The sequence below is a fragment of the Trachypithecus francoisi genome, unplaced genomic scaffold, assembly GCF_009764315.1.
Source record: "Trachypithecus francoisi isolate TF-2019V2 unplaced genomic scaffold, Tfra_2.0 Lachesis_group13, whole genome shotgun sequence".
Taxonomy (NCBI): domain Eukaryota; kingdom Metazoa; phylum Chordata; class Mammalia; order Primates; family Cercopithecidae; genus Trachypithecus; species Trachypithecus francoisi.
This window is the reverse complement of record NW_022681458.1, coordinates 60047732-60060558: the sequence shown is the minus strand read 5'-3', so window position 1 is coordinate 60060558 and position 12827 is coordinate 60047732.

Sequence of the window (12827 nt, the reverse complement as noted above, 5' to 3'; positions counted from 1 at the left end):
GATTATCTGGCCTAGTTCTCAGAATACATATGGAACATTAGGTGTGAATGCTTTTAAATTATCTCCCCCTGAAAATTTAAGTACATTGGTGCATTTATATCTCCTTTCCATCTAAAAAATGACCTTCTAAAATTAATTTTTCTCTTCTTCTCAAGATCTTTTCAAATATCTAACCTTTCTTCTTTATTTGTTCCTGTCTTTAGCTAATAAACGTGTTATTTCCATGTATCCCTGATAAAAAATAATAAATCCTTTTTCAATCATACATTTCTTTTAGCTATTTTCCTATTTCCATCCTTCCTTTTATCATGCATATATGTGTATATATATGTATGTGTGTGTATACACATATACACACATATATTATACATATGCATGTCTACATTTAGTGTTTCTACCTTACCTCCCTCATTACTGCATTAATGAGAAATTATAAGAAGGTCTGACACTACAATTAACTGGTAGTTAACTCAGAAGGGTCAAAACTTCAGAATTTTGCTTTTTCTCAGGCTTAGCCAAGTATAGACATCTGTGATTTTGAATAGCCATATATTTGTATAATGGCTTTCCTGCTCTTTTGTTCTATGTTAGTCAATTAATTGTTCTATTTTGAATACCCCTGATATTTCCTATTTCTCTCTCTTAAAAGGAACCAGCCCACAGATTCCCACTCTAATCAAGGTGTCCTTCTTCATGATTTCACCACAATTGTCAAAGTCAGCAATAAACATCTATATTGCCAAATCCAGAGGTTAATTCTCAGTGTTCATTTTAACTTCTCAGAAAGATGGTGGAGTTGATTATTTCCTTCTCTTTAAAATCTTTTCTTACAGTCACCTTCTGGACACCACTTTCTCTTCATTACTAGTTGATTCTTCTCAGCCTCCTTTGCTGGGATCTTCTCATTTATCTGCCTCTAAATTGTGGAATACCCAAGACACTATCCTTGGACATCTCCTCTTTTCATTCTTCACCAACCCCTCCCTGGTGGCCCCAACTAGTTTTCAGCTTTAGATACCATCTATATGCTTATGACTCCTTAATTTATATTCCAGTCCAAAATTGTTCTCGTAACTCTGTATCTGTATCCAAGTGCTTATTCAGTATCACTACTTGAATGCCTAACAGGCTTTTCAAACTTAACATAGTCAACAAACTTTTGTTTCCCTGAGAACTGCTCCACTGGAAGTCTTAACCATCTCAGTCTTCTTACTCCAGTCTTCTAATCACTCATCTCAAAAAAAAAAAAAAAAATTCTTTCTGTATTCCTTTCTTTATTTGACATACCACCTCACATGGATAAACAAATCCTATTGACTTCATATTCATAATCCTCACCAGTTATCATTATTTCCATAGCTCCCACTCTGGTACAATCCTAGATTATTTCATAATCTTCTTGTTTTTTTTTCTACCTCTATCTCAACCTCATCAATCAATTTTACACATAGTATTTAATCTTTTAAAATTTAAGTCAGCCCATGTCATCCCTCTGCTAAACATCCCAAATAATCTCTGTTCTTTCAAGTGGTTCTCCTCTGCCTTGCTTACTTCCTACCACTCTCCTCACCTAGAAGAGTGTATGAACTTAAGAGAGAGCTCTTCTCAGAACAGTAAAGCTGGTAGAAGAATAAAAGCCAATGAAGGAGACTGAGAAGTAGGAGAACCAGAAAATGTAAGGTCAAGAAAGGAATTAGATGAGGAGTCAATCCTACCAAAAGCTATGAGAATACTATAAAATGAGAGCTGAAAAGTATCCACTGGATTTGGTGTTTTAGAGGTCATTGATGATTATTGCCTCAGTAGGTTTGTAATAGCTTACTTGGAAAATAGGAATAGGGCTGACCAAGAATACCTACCCATTGATTAAAGTAGAAAACAAATCTTAGGAGTCATTCTAGTTCTTCCTCCTCACCCATTTCTAATCTGTCAAATCTGACTGTAGCTTCTGTCTCCACTGAGTCTTTATCAACCTACCTCCTTCCCCTACTAATAAGCTTCCTAACTAGTTCTCTTGATTGAGGACTTCCTATGTCCTACTCCTTCCGTTATTCAGTTGCTAGTTATCTGTCTATAAACACTTTAGTTACAAACTGAAGGCTGCTTTCTACTTCCTACCGGCAATAAGACAATCCCTTAGAGTAGTACACTAAGACCTTAGAAATTGGTTCTCACCTACCATTCCAACTTCAATTTTTGACAGTTTCCCTCTTGTCTTAGTATGATCAAACATTGCATGGAGTTATGCCTACACTTCTGTACATTCTAACAATACAGTATGATATGTCATATTTTCAATATTATTTGATTCACTTCATTTCTACTGTATTCTTTCCAGGCCCCTGACTACACTAGTTCAATCACATGTGATGACAGCCTTTGGAGCAGCTATGACCAGAGGAAATATCACTTTCTGCTAGACCTCACGTAGCTATTTTAAAGATGGTAGCGGAAAGGTATGGCAAGGTGTGGTAAAGGGAAGAGTACACTAACTCTGATGTAGCATATTATGCTGGTGCCCGCAGTGCAGATATGGGTAAAATTTACTACAGATTTTTCACACAATTTATGACAGTTCCCCTTTTGTCTTGGTATAATCAAACATTGCATGAGGTTATGCATGTACTTCTGCACATTCTTCCTGCTTTTGGAATAAGTAACTAGAGCTTTCAAAATTCAAATAACTTTTTTTGTCCCGAAATTACAAATACAATTTCAAAGAGTTTGGAAAAGAAAAAAAGCCAGCCATAATGCTGCCACTTTAACAGAACATATTTGTTCATTTCTCTCTTAATATTCCTCTATGGATGTACACATCTGTATAGTAAATATAAATTTTTGCATAATTTTCTCATATATTTTATTTGGCTATTCCTGGTCATGTTGCAAAAAAGGAACATCAAAAGTAACAAAATTTGATTTTGAGAAAAGGAGAAAATGGAAGAAGAAAGAATAAAACAAGGATGGGGACAAAAAAGATCTATGAATAAGGTTTAAGATGTATACCATGATGACCTACTCATCTCTCACAGGTGAGCTCCACATTTGGTTCTCAATTTCTCCAGCAGTCAATGTGAAAACAGAAATTTGTTTGTTATCCAATTCCCAGTATCCATGTGATGTAAAAAAATGTCCTAGTAATTTTGATCATTCTTGGAACAAATATTTTCAAAAGAAATTTCTCTTGAGATCCTTCTAAAGAGAATACAGGGAGACATATTATCAACATTCAAGTAGACAGATTCCTTCTTAGAGATAGTATGTTCTTATTTCATGTCTTTGCTCATGTTGATAATCAGAACAGGCAAGTGCCATTGCACAAATCACAGAATGATTTTTGTAAAAACCATCTTTTGGAAAAACATTTGATACTTGAAAAAACATTTGATATTATTAAGGCACTCATCTCTTAAAGTTACAGTAGTAGCTGAATTGTTATCCTTTAGAAAACCTTTCTGAATATTGTTTTTCTTTAAGATACAGTTTTAAATGGTTTTAATATTTCCTACATGAAATCTTAAAACTCCAGGTTTTATATCTGACAGTTGATGCTTCCTTGGAAGGCCAGAGTTTACGTTGAGAAGCAAAAATCCTCACTTTCTGATTATGAACATGGTTCCCTTTGAGGAAGTCGTCTGAGAATGTGGCTGGACAGAGATGTTACAGTCTTGGACTTTTGTCTCTTGTGGAGAATAGGATGTTATCCTAAGAGGACTAAGACATAAGTTGAATAACATACTCAGGTTCATAGAGGTTGCTGTGGCCAGTCTTGAGTCTTCTCCAGAAATGTGACTAGAGCTATAAATTTTGGACCTGAAGTATCAACTTCACTGAGGAATGTTAATAATGCATGCTGGTAAGAAAGCTGGATATTAAAATCTTTATTTTTCCATTTTCTGAGCGTTTGAGAAGATTTGTTAAGATAAAAACAGTTTAAAAAATACTTGGCTTTATGTTTTTAGGGCTGTTCAGATACCTTGTTCATATGAAAAGAAAATTCCTCTGACCACAACCTAGGTATGATTTATCTCACACATTCATTTTCTCTGCTGAAATGCATATAACTTTAGATACACGGTGACATTTTAAAGATATTTAAACAACACTGTACATATCTCAAGGCAGATGTAATCATCTGACAGGAATGGTGCAGGTCTAGTGCAGTCCTTTTCAGAGATTCCCAGAGGGGGAATAGGATGACTACTTGACTATTAAATGTGATAGCTCTATATGAAGTGGAAGATTTATCAAAGAACCAACTTATGAATAAAGGCTTGTGGTATTGCATATTACTGCGTGGAAAATCTGCGGTAAATTTTACCCACATCTCCACTATGGGCACCAGCATCATAGGCTACATCAGAGTTAGTTCACTCCTCCCTTAATCACAGCTACACCATGCCACTCCTCACCCCTACCATCTTTAAAATGGCTATGTGAGGTCTAGCAGAAAATGATGTTTCCTCTGGTTTAAACTCTGGTCATAGCTGCTCCAAAGGCCATCCTATGTGACTGAACTAGTGTAGTTCAGTCCTTACCAGGGTCCTGGAAAGAGTACAGTAGGACGGCATCTTTCAAACGATATTGAAAAGTTGACATATCATACTATACTGCTAGATTGTCTGTAAAATTTATTTCAAAATGGCTATAAAATATTTTATAGAGCAGCTGTATCATAATGTAACTACACCTTCTCTTATTATTTATTATTTTGATTTTCCTACATAAATAAGACTTGAACGAATATTTTTACTCAGTTTTTTCCTTCTACTCTATGAGGCACATGGTAAAGATTGGAGCATAATTTGTGGTAATACAAAAAGCACGAACTAGCTGTACCATATTTGGAAGAGGAAAAGCAAAATAAGAAAACAGGAAAGAAAAAAGAAGGAATGAAGAGGAGGAGGAAGAAGAGGAGGAGGGATGAGATGATCACCCAGAAAGTCTTCCATTATAGGATGGAATGGCAGGACAAGCGACTTTACAGTAGCTGGCATATTCAATAAACACTGGTTGAATGAATGAGTGAAAACTGAAAAATATAATGGCATATATCCAGTGAGAACTATATGCCTGATGGTATCCCATCAGTTCATAAGCTAGATTTGGACCCATGTGAGAATGCGTATACTAGGTTCCCAATTTCTTTTAAATTGTCAAGGAGGCAGTAGAGACATGTCCTGCCTGCGTTTAACCAGAACTTCCACAATCCAACAGATGTTCCCAAGTCTCCCCAAAAGGCTTTTGAGTGATTGTTGCAAATATTCTGAGAATATGTGCTTCATATTCTCAGTATAAATCATTTTGATTTATAATACCATTTATTCATTGATTAATGCTCTTAAAATGTATTCATTTTATCTGCAATGTCTTCACTCGTATCATTTCTCTAAAGTATATACATGAGAAATGTTTATGATATACACTAATATGTTAACGTTAAAGTGTTAACATTCTTATACAGTCATGCATCACTTAGTGACTAGGATATATTCTGAAGATCCTTAGGCAATTTTGTCTTTGTGTAAAAATCATAGGGGGTTCTTATACATACCTAGGTGATACAGTCTATTGCTCTGAGGCTACAAACCTGTACAGTATGTTACGCTACTGAATACTGTAGGCAACAGTAACACAGAAGCAAGTATTTGTATATGTGAACATTGAAAAGGTACAGTGAAACTTCCGTATTATAATCTTAGGGACCACCATTATATATTTCAGTGGTCCATCATTGACCAAAACATTGTTATGTGCCATATGACCCTAATTGCTGCCCATACCTTCCTGATGAAAGTATTGTGTGGTGGAGTGGGAAGCACACTGAACTGATGATATGGATTCTTGCTCCTAACTAATTCTCACTAACTAGTTGGCTGACCTCAGGCAGGCTACTTAAAGTTTCAAGCTCAATTTTCCTTCCCTGTAAAATGGAGCTGTAGGAGGCAGTTCCCTCCCCAGGATTCCATTCACTTAAGGGTCACACTGACCCTGTGCTTATCAGCTATAAGTGAAGAATCCTTTCAGTATGAAGACTACTAATGTTTCTCTAACAGTGGGGCTGAAATACTGTGAGACCATCGCATATGTCAGGTAAGAGCATGGGTTTTAGGTGTAGAGTAAGTCCTGGTTCTTCTCTGCCACTTTCTACTAGGTAGCCTGGGGGCAAGTATTAACCTTTCAGAGGCTCAGTTTCCCTATCTATAAAGTGAGAATAATACAAACACTAAAATTTTTTTATTAAATGAGACAGTGTAAATCCAGCCCAAAATACTGTGTCTGATACAATAGAAGTGCTCAGTCAAAAGCATCCATTTTTAACACTGTTATCTCCTTGGCTCCACTGAAATAACAGCTCTTTTAGTAGTACTTCTCCAAACTGATTATCAGTACTATTGTAATTACAGTACTTAAAGGATTTTAAGGTGCCAACTTGGGCTGACTTGCTTAAAAATAATTGGAAAGACATGGGGTCAGGGGATCTTTAACAATTAAGCAAAACAACCTGCATGCTGACCTTTACCCTGTGGTTCTTTTATTTAATAACAGTCTATTAATAAACACAGCTTTAGTTCTTTAATACGAATGTAATCCAAGCCAAATATGCTACCTAACAGCTGTCCTAGACTTTCTTGCCCCAAAGAAATTTTGATGAAAATTTGCCTCACTTTTCAGTTTGTTTTGAAAGACGATTATGGAGAAGCTCTTAATTTTGAGTTCCTATCAATAATACTAAGTCTCCTTAGTTTTTGATTATATGTAGATAAAATTTAAATAAAAATAAATGAGATAAAGTCATTCCTAGATTGGTGAGAGAATTTTTGAAGGCTGTATAAGTTGTTATTTTATAATTTTAAAACAATTACTTAACCATAAAAGAAAGGGGAAGGAAAAAAAAGTCCCCAAAATGTAGGAAACCAGAATACTTGCTTTGCTATTAATTATAGCAGGAAATATCTGCGTGTTTATTATGACCCTGTACTTCCATAGTCACATTAACTTTTAAACAGTTTTCATTCCCTTTACCAACAAAGGTAAAGCCTGCCTTGTGGAAACTAATCATTTGCAAGGGAGTTCAAGGAGATGACTTGCATAATTAAGTCAGTAGTAACTGGCTTGTTCCCACAACTTGGGGATGGACCATTTGTGAACAGGCAACACTACGAAGTGTAGGACTCTCTATAGCACCTGTTAATTGGCTCACAATAATCTGCGGGGTCAACTTGTGCTAAAGATTATTTGAGGACTCTCAAATTTTATAGCAAGTGTTCTATGTTACCATTATGTGTTTAAGAATTTCTTCTTAATGATTCCAGGTTTCTTTTCTTTCATAAGATGTGAGCCTCAACTGATCTATAGCAGGTTGTGGAAAAGTAATCACTATATTTCTGGTAGAAAGTTATGCACAGGATACAGGACAAGTCATATGTTCCATAGACCAATAAGAATCTACATTGATATATAAATCTGTAATATTTGCATGTTAAATATCTAAAATTGAAAAAGCCATGGTATAGACTTGTTTTAATTACAATAATTCAATTTTTAAAATTTCTTAAAAAGTAGCTTATTATTTTCAATCTCCATAGCTCTATCTCCTTTAATATTTTATTATTTAACTCTCATGAGACTTGTTTTAAAAGCAATTTGAAAGGATTACATATTGCATTTATATAATTTTCTAATTGCCCATAGTCACTATTTGTCAAATACATATTTAATCAAAAGAATTGCGTTATTAAATGTATATGTTTTTTTCTTTTTTCTGAGACAGTGTCTCACTCTGCCGCCCAGGTTGGAGTGCAGTGGCATGATCTCGGCTCACTGCAAGCTCCGCCTCCCGGGTTCACGCCATTCTCCTGCCTTAGCCTCCCGAGTAGCTGGGACTACAGGCGCCCTACAGGCGCCCACCACCATGCCCAACTAATTTTTTGTATTTTTAGTAGAGACAAGGTTTCACCTTGTTAGCCAGGATGGTCTCGATCTCCTGACCTTGTGATCCGCCCGCCTCGGCCTCCCAAAGTGCTGGGATTACAGGCGTGAGCCACAGCGCCCGGCCAAGTGTGTATGTTTTATAGCTTCTGAATTAGAGATAAAAAGGGGGACTTAAACTGTTGCTAATCTCTTGTATATCTGCTCATCATCACAGTGTTAAATGAAGTGTCTTCGTTTTGAAGTCCTGCTTGCTCAACCTGGTACTTTTTAGTTAGTGATGGGATTTGGTGGAGTTGAATATAAAGAAATAGCCAAACTGGTTTACCAGAATCCTGTCTGAGTCTGGCAGAAAACCTGTTCTCTCCCCATTTTGTCCACCCTCAAACTTGCCAAGCCTTGTTCGCTTTGGCTTTATTTTTAAAATGCATTTCTGGTGAGTGAGGAAAGGTTTTGTACTGTGTTTTCAATGACTCACCCAAAATAACTCCATTCAACTTGTAAACGGTCCTGTTCAGAATGCAGATTGTATTTGTTCTGAGATGGGCATAAAGGAGCTGCAGAAGGGAGATTAGAGAAGGGAAACGTGCTGGGAGAGGCCAGTGTAGTTTATATTTATTCAGGTTCAGGCACATACCACATTTATTATTTTTTTCAAAGACTTGTGTGTGTGTGTACGCTAAAGAACCGTTATAAGGTGTGTACCATTTAAAGCTCTTCAAGATACAGCAGTGTTAGAGAGATGTATGGTTCATCTAGTCACGAACCTTCCTTTTCCTGCTCTTCATAAAATACAGAAAGAGAAATTTACATGAAAATATATAATTTCAAATATATGCATAGTGAGCTGTAATTTTTGTAAAGTTCTAAATGGCTCTGAAGAGAAAGTAATCATATACATAAACAAAAGAGCTAGAATATAATCTTAAATATGGAAGAGAAATTAACTATAAAATAAGACAGTGCTAACACTGGGAAACTCAATAATGACATCCTCCTGTTCGGTTGTGTGTTGCAGAAAAATTCTTAATATCATCTTGCATAGGTATAGACTGTGCATTTCATATGGACAGATATACCTTTTTAAAAGGTTTTACGATTCAAAACGTCAGAGACCTTTAAAAGCAACATTTAAGGGCAGGGCTGAGAAGAAAAAGTAAAAGGATTGATCCTAACTTGAGAATTAGGCTTCACAGATAGAAAGCAAAAATGTTTGTAATTCATGTGTAACTATGTTCAGTGAAAAGGATTTCAAAACCTCCTTTGAGTTGTTTTATGAATTTGTGGAACAGACTAAATAGTCTATTCTGTTACATAATCTTGCTTCACTTTATTGTTGATTAAGAATAGATGAGCCATTCTTACCTGTTGCTCAGAAACACCAGAGGATTGAGCCACTGAAAAGAAAACAAACTGGCCACAAGGTTTCACTGAGAAAAGAGTAAATTTAGCATCATGTGTCAAACTGAATAAATTGTGATCTGAGAATGAGTGATAAAACTGACAAGCCTTTAACATGCACAAAATCAGAAAGTATGTAAACTGATAATTTACCCAGATTGTATAATTTGCAAGGCAAAATTCTAGTGGTATTAACACCTGCTTCTCCTTCTTATCTGTACTTGGGAAAATAAGATAAATCAAAATAATGGACTATGCTACATATTAATGCTTCCTTATGAGGAAAAGCAACTAATATAAAAATACTTGAATTTTTGCTAATGTGGAAGAACTCTAAGATCAAAAGGTTTACAGGCTTTAAACATGCAATTTTATTGCTTTAACATATATACAATAACCGGAAATACTAAAATCAGAAATATTTTAATAATTAATAATGGTTTCAATAATAGAGGAATATATCAATAACCCAATTGAAGTCAGACTAACCAGCATTCCTCATAGTTCAATTACATGATTTGTAAATAAATCTCTGAAAATTTTTGAAGTGTTTACTCTTATTTGTTAATATTTTTTCTTTTATTCTCTTTTATGCTATTGCAAATTATCTCACTGGTATCCCTGGAAATGTTAATGGATACACTGAGGGGCCAAAAAGATTTCCTGTTGAAATGAATTTTAGAACTATTGGGTTTAAAAAATTAAACAGTTTTAAAAAACAAGTTCTGAAGACTTCTCAAGTCTTTAACGTTCATTGTGACTGTGCTGGGGTGGAGGAAGAGGAGGAGATATAATACACAGTGTTTTCCATTCTTATTTTATATAGAATTTTTTTCTCCAGGCAATACTATCAAAATATAAAATGCTACTCTGTTCATTTAACCTGATATTCTACTTACCTTATAACTCTCAGCCCCCCTTTGTCTTAATGAAAGGTGAGAATTTGAAGAAGTAACTTCAACTCTACCACTCTCTAATCAGATTCTAAATAATTAAGATTGTGATGCATAAAATATAATTTTATAATATTAATTCTATATTATTAAAGAAACAATACCATAACTAGAACCAAATGGCTTAGCCTACTCAATAGTAAATCTTGTTCTGTAATTTTAAATATCTAATTAAACCAAGAACAATGTTTCCCTTATGATTTACACTTTCCCATATAAAACTGCCTGATTTAACCAAAGTATATGTTTTCTATCCTTGCCTGAACTTATGCCAATTTTAAAATACAGCTGCATAAGCATGATGATAGATGCCATTTGCTAATATGAGAATTATTCCCCCATATGAAATGGATTGACTTTTGCTTTCTGCAATATAATCATTCCAATAGCTATACTGAGCCCCTCCATTATTTCATATGAGAGTCACATCAATTTGGGAAGGCAGTTATCACGATTACTATTTCAAAGATGAGAAAAGTCATGGCCCAGGGATATTAGCTGTCTTGCCTTATACCATACAGCTAGAAAAAGAGGGAAATATTTCAAACTTCAGTCTAATACCAAAGACCAAGTTGCTTCCACTATGTCATGCTGGATGGAATTAGCCACACTTAATATACATGTCTTTCTTTTTCCACTTTGCAAGCATCATTGATTCAGACAATACTCTTTTTTTGTTTTGTCTTGTTTTGAGATGTAGTTTCACTCTTTTTGCCCAGGCTGGAGTGCAATGGCACAATCTCAGCTCACCGCAACCTCTGCCTCCCGGGTTCAAGCTATTCTCCTGCCTCAGCCTCCCAAGTCGCTGGAATTACTGGCATTTGCCACCATGCATGGCTAATTTTGTATTTTTAGTAGAGATGGGGTTTCTCCGTGTTGGTCAGGCTGGTCTCAAACTCCCGACCTCAGGTGATCCGCCCCGCCTCAGCCTCCCAAAGTGCTGGGATTACAGGTGTGAGCCACTATGCCTGGCCCAGATAATACTCTTTATGTAGAGCTTTGCAATGTATACTTGCAGTTGGTGTACAATATAGTACTTGTTTGGGAAAAAATTCTCAAAGAAGCAAACATGTAGACTTTCTTCATGTGTAGTATTCATTATCGAATAAATGAAATACTCTGGGCATTTAAAAATATCTGTAAAAGTTGAGAATACAATGAAAAAACCTTACTTTTCAAGGCAATAGCATACTACTTCAAGGATTTCCTTCTCTATTACTTCCATACCCTCAACATATTTCACTAAAAAATGCCATGTAGAAGAAAACATACATTTGTGCTACTGGAAACTGAAAATGTATATACTCTATTTTGTTACCTGCTGGTATTTTTTCCCCCTTATTACTTGACTCTGGTTGTTTGATTTTTTTAAAACTATGGCTCATTATTGCCTTTCACAATAATTCTTTGTTGTTGTCATCTGAAAGCATATTTAAACAACTGCAAACCTAAATAAAATATAAGCATTATAGAAATAACATGAAGCAAATTTTTAAATAATCAATTTAGGTGTCTCTTTGAAGAATACACAAAAAAAGAAACTACCTCAAGAAGACGCATTATCCTTTGTGGGATCAGCATTTAAAAGTGTAGGGGGTGCAAGAATACTGAAGAATGTTCTATCATCTCTCACAATTTACAATCTGGCTAGTAAGCCAAACATACCTTCCAGGGCCAGTCATATTATTTACTGTACAATCCAGTCCCCAAATAAATGACGTAGACATGTTGTTGTATATCAGATCCCTGTGGGAGTGGTGTGATCAGGAGTGGTGGAATAGTGGAGTCAAAAAGTTCTGGCTTAGCTAGATTTTGAAAGTCATGAAGATAGTGGATAGAAAGAACAGGAATGAATTAAGAAGCAAAGACAGAGTAGGCAACAGCACTTCGATATGATAGAATTGAAGCTGGGAGCAGCAGAGGAACAGGGTGGGATACATAAGAACCCTGGATAAAACTTGGAAGGCAGCATATTTTGTGGCACTTGACCAGCCCTTTCAATGCCTCTTCTTAGGTACCTTCTTTATTCATTCTCTTTTTCATCTTCCACACGGGCAGCGAGACTCTGGCCTATTTTGGAGAGCCATTAAACTGTTAGCTGCATCCTACTACAGGACCCTTGAAGGCTGAGAAAGTCTTATAAGTTCAAAGAAATGATTTTCTAGTAGTGAAATTTCAAGCCATAGAGATACTAATATCACGATTCTAACTCCCCTGACATTTGGCAGTACATATATGAGACTCAGGAGAATATTATGATGGTTTTGGAAAGATAGTCTGGATTTTGGATTTGATCTTGGGGATATTAGTAAACCATCAGAAGATGTCCTGGAATTGTAAATCTAGAGCAATGCGCTAGAATGGAGATAAGAAAGAATGAAGGCAGGAAAATCAGTGTGCTATTTTAGTAGTCCATGACTTACGTGTAAATGCCTGGACAAAAACTAGGCACTATTTCATCTCCAGAGCATTCTTCATTCCAAATTCTCCAAAAGTTATGGTTTCCTGTAGCTATCAATGACAATGCACTTAATTACCTTG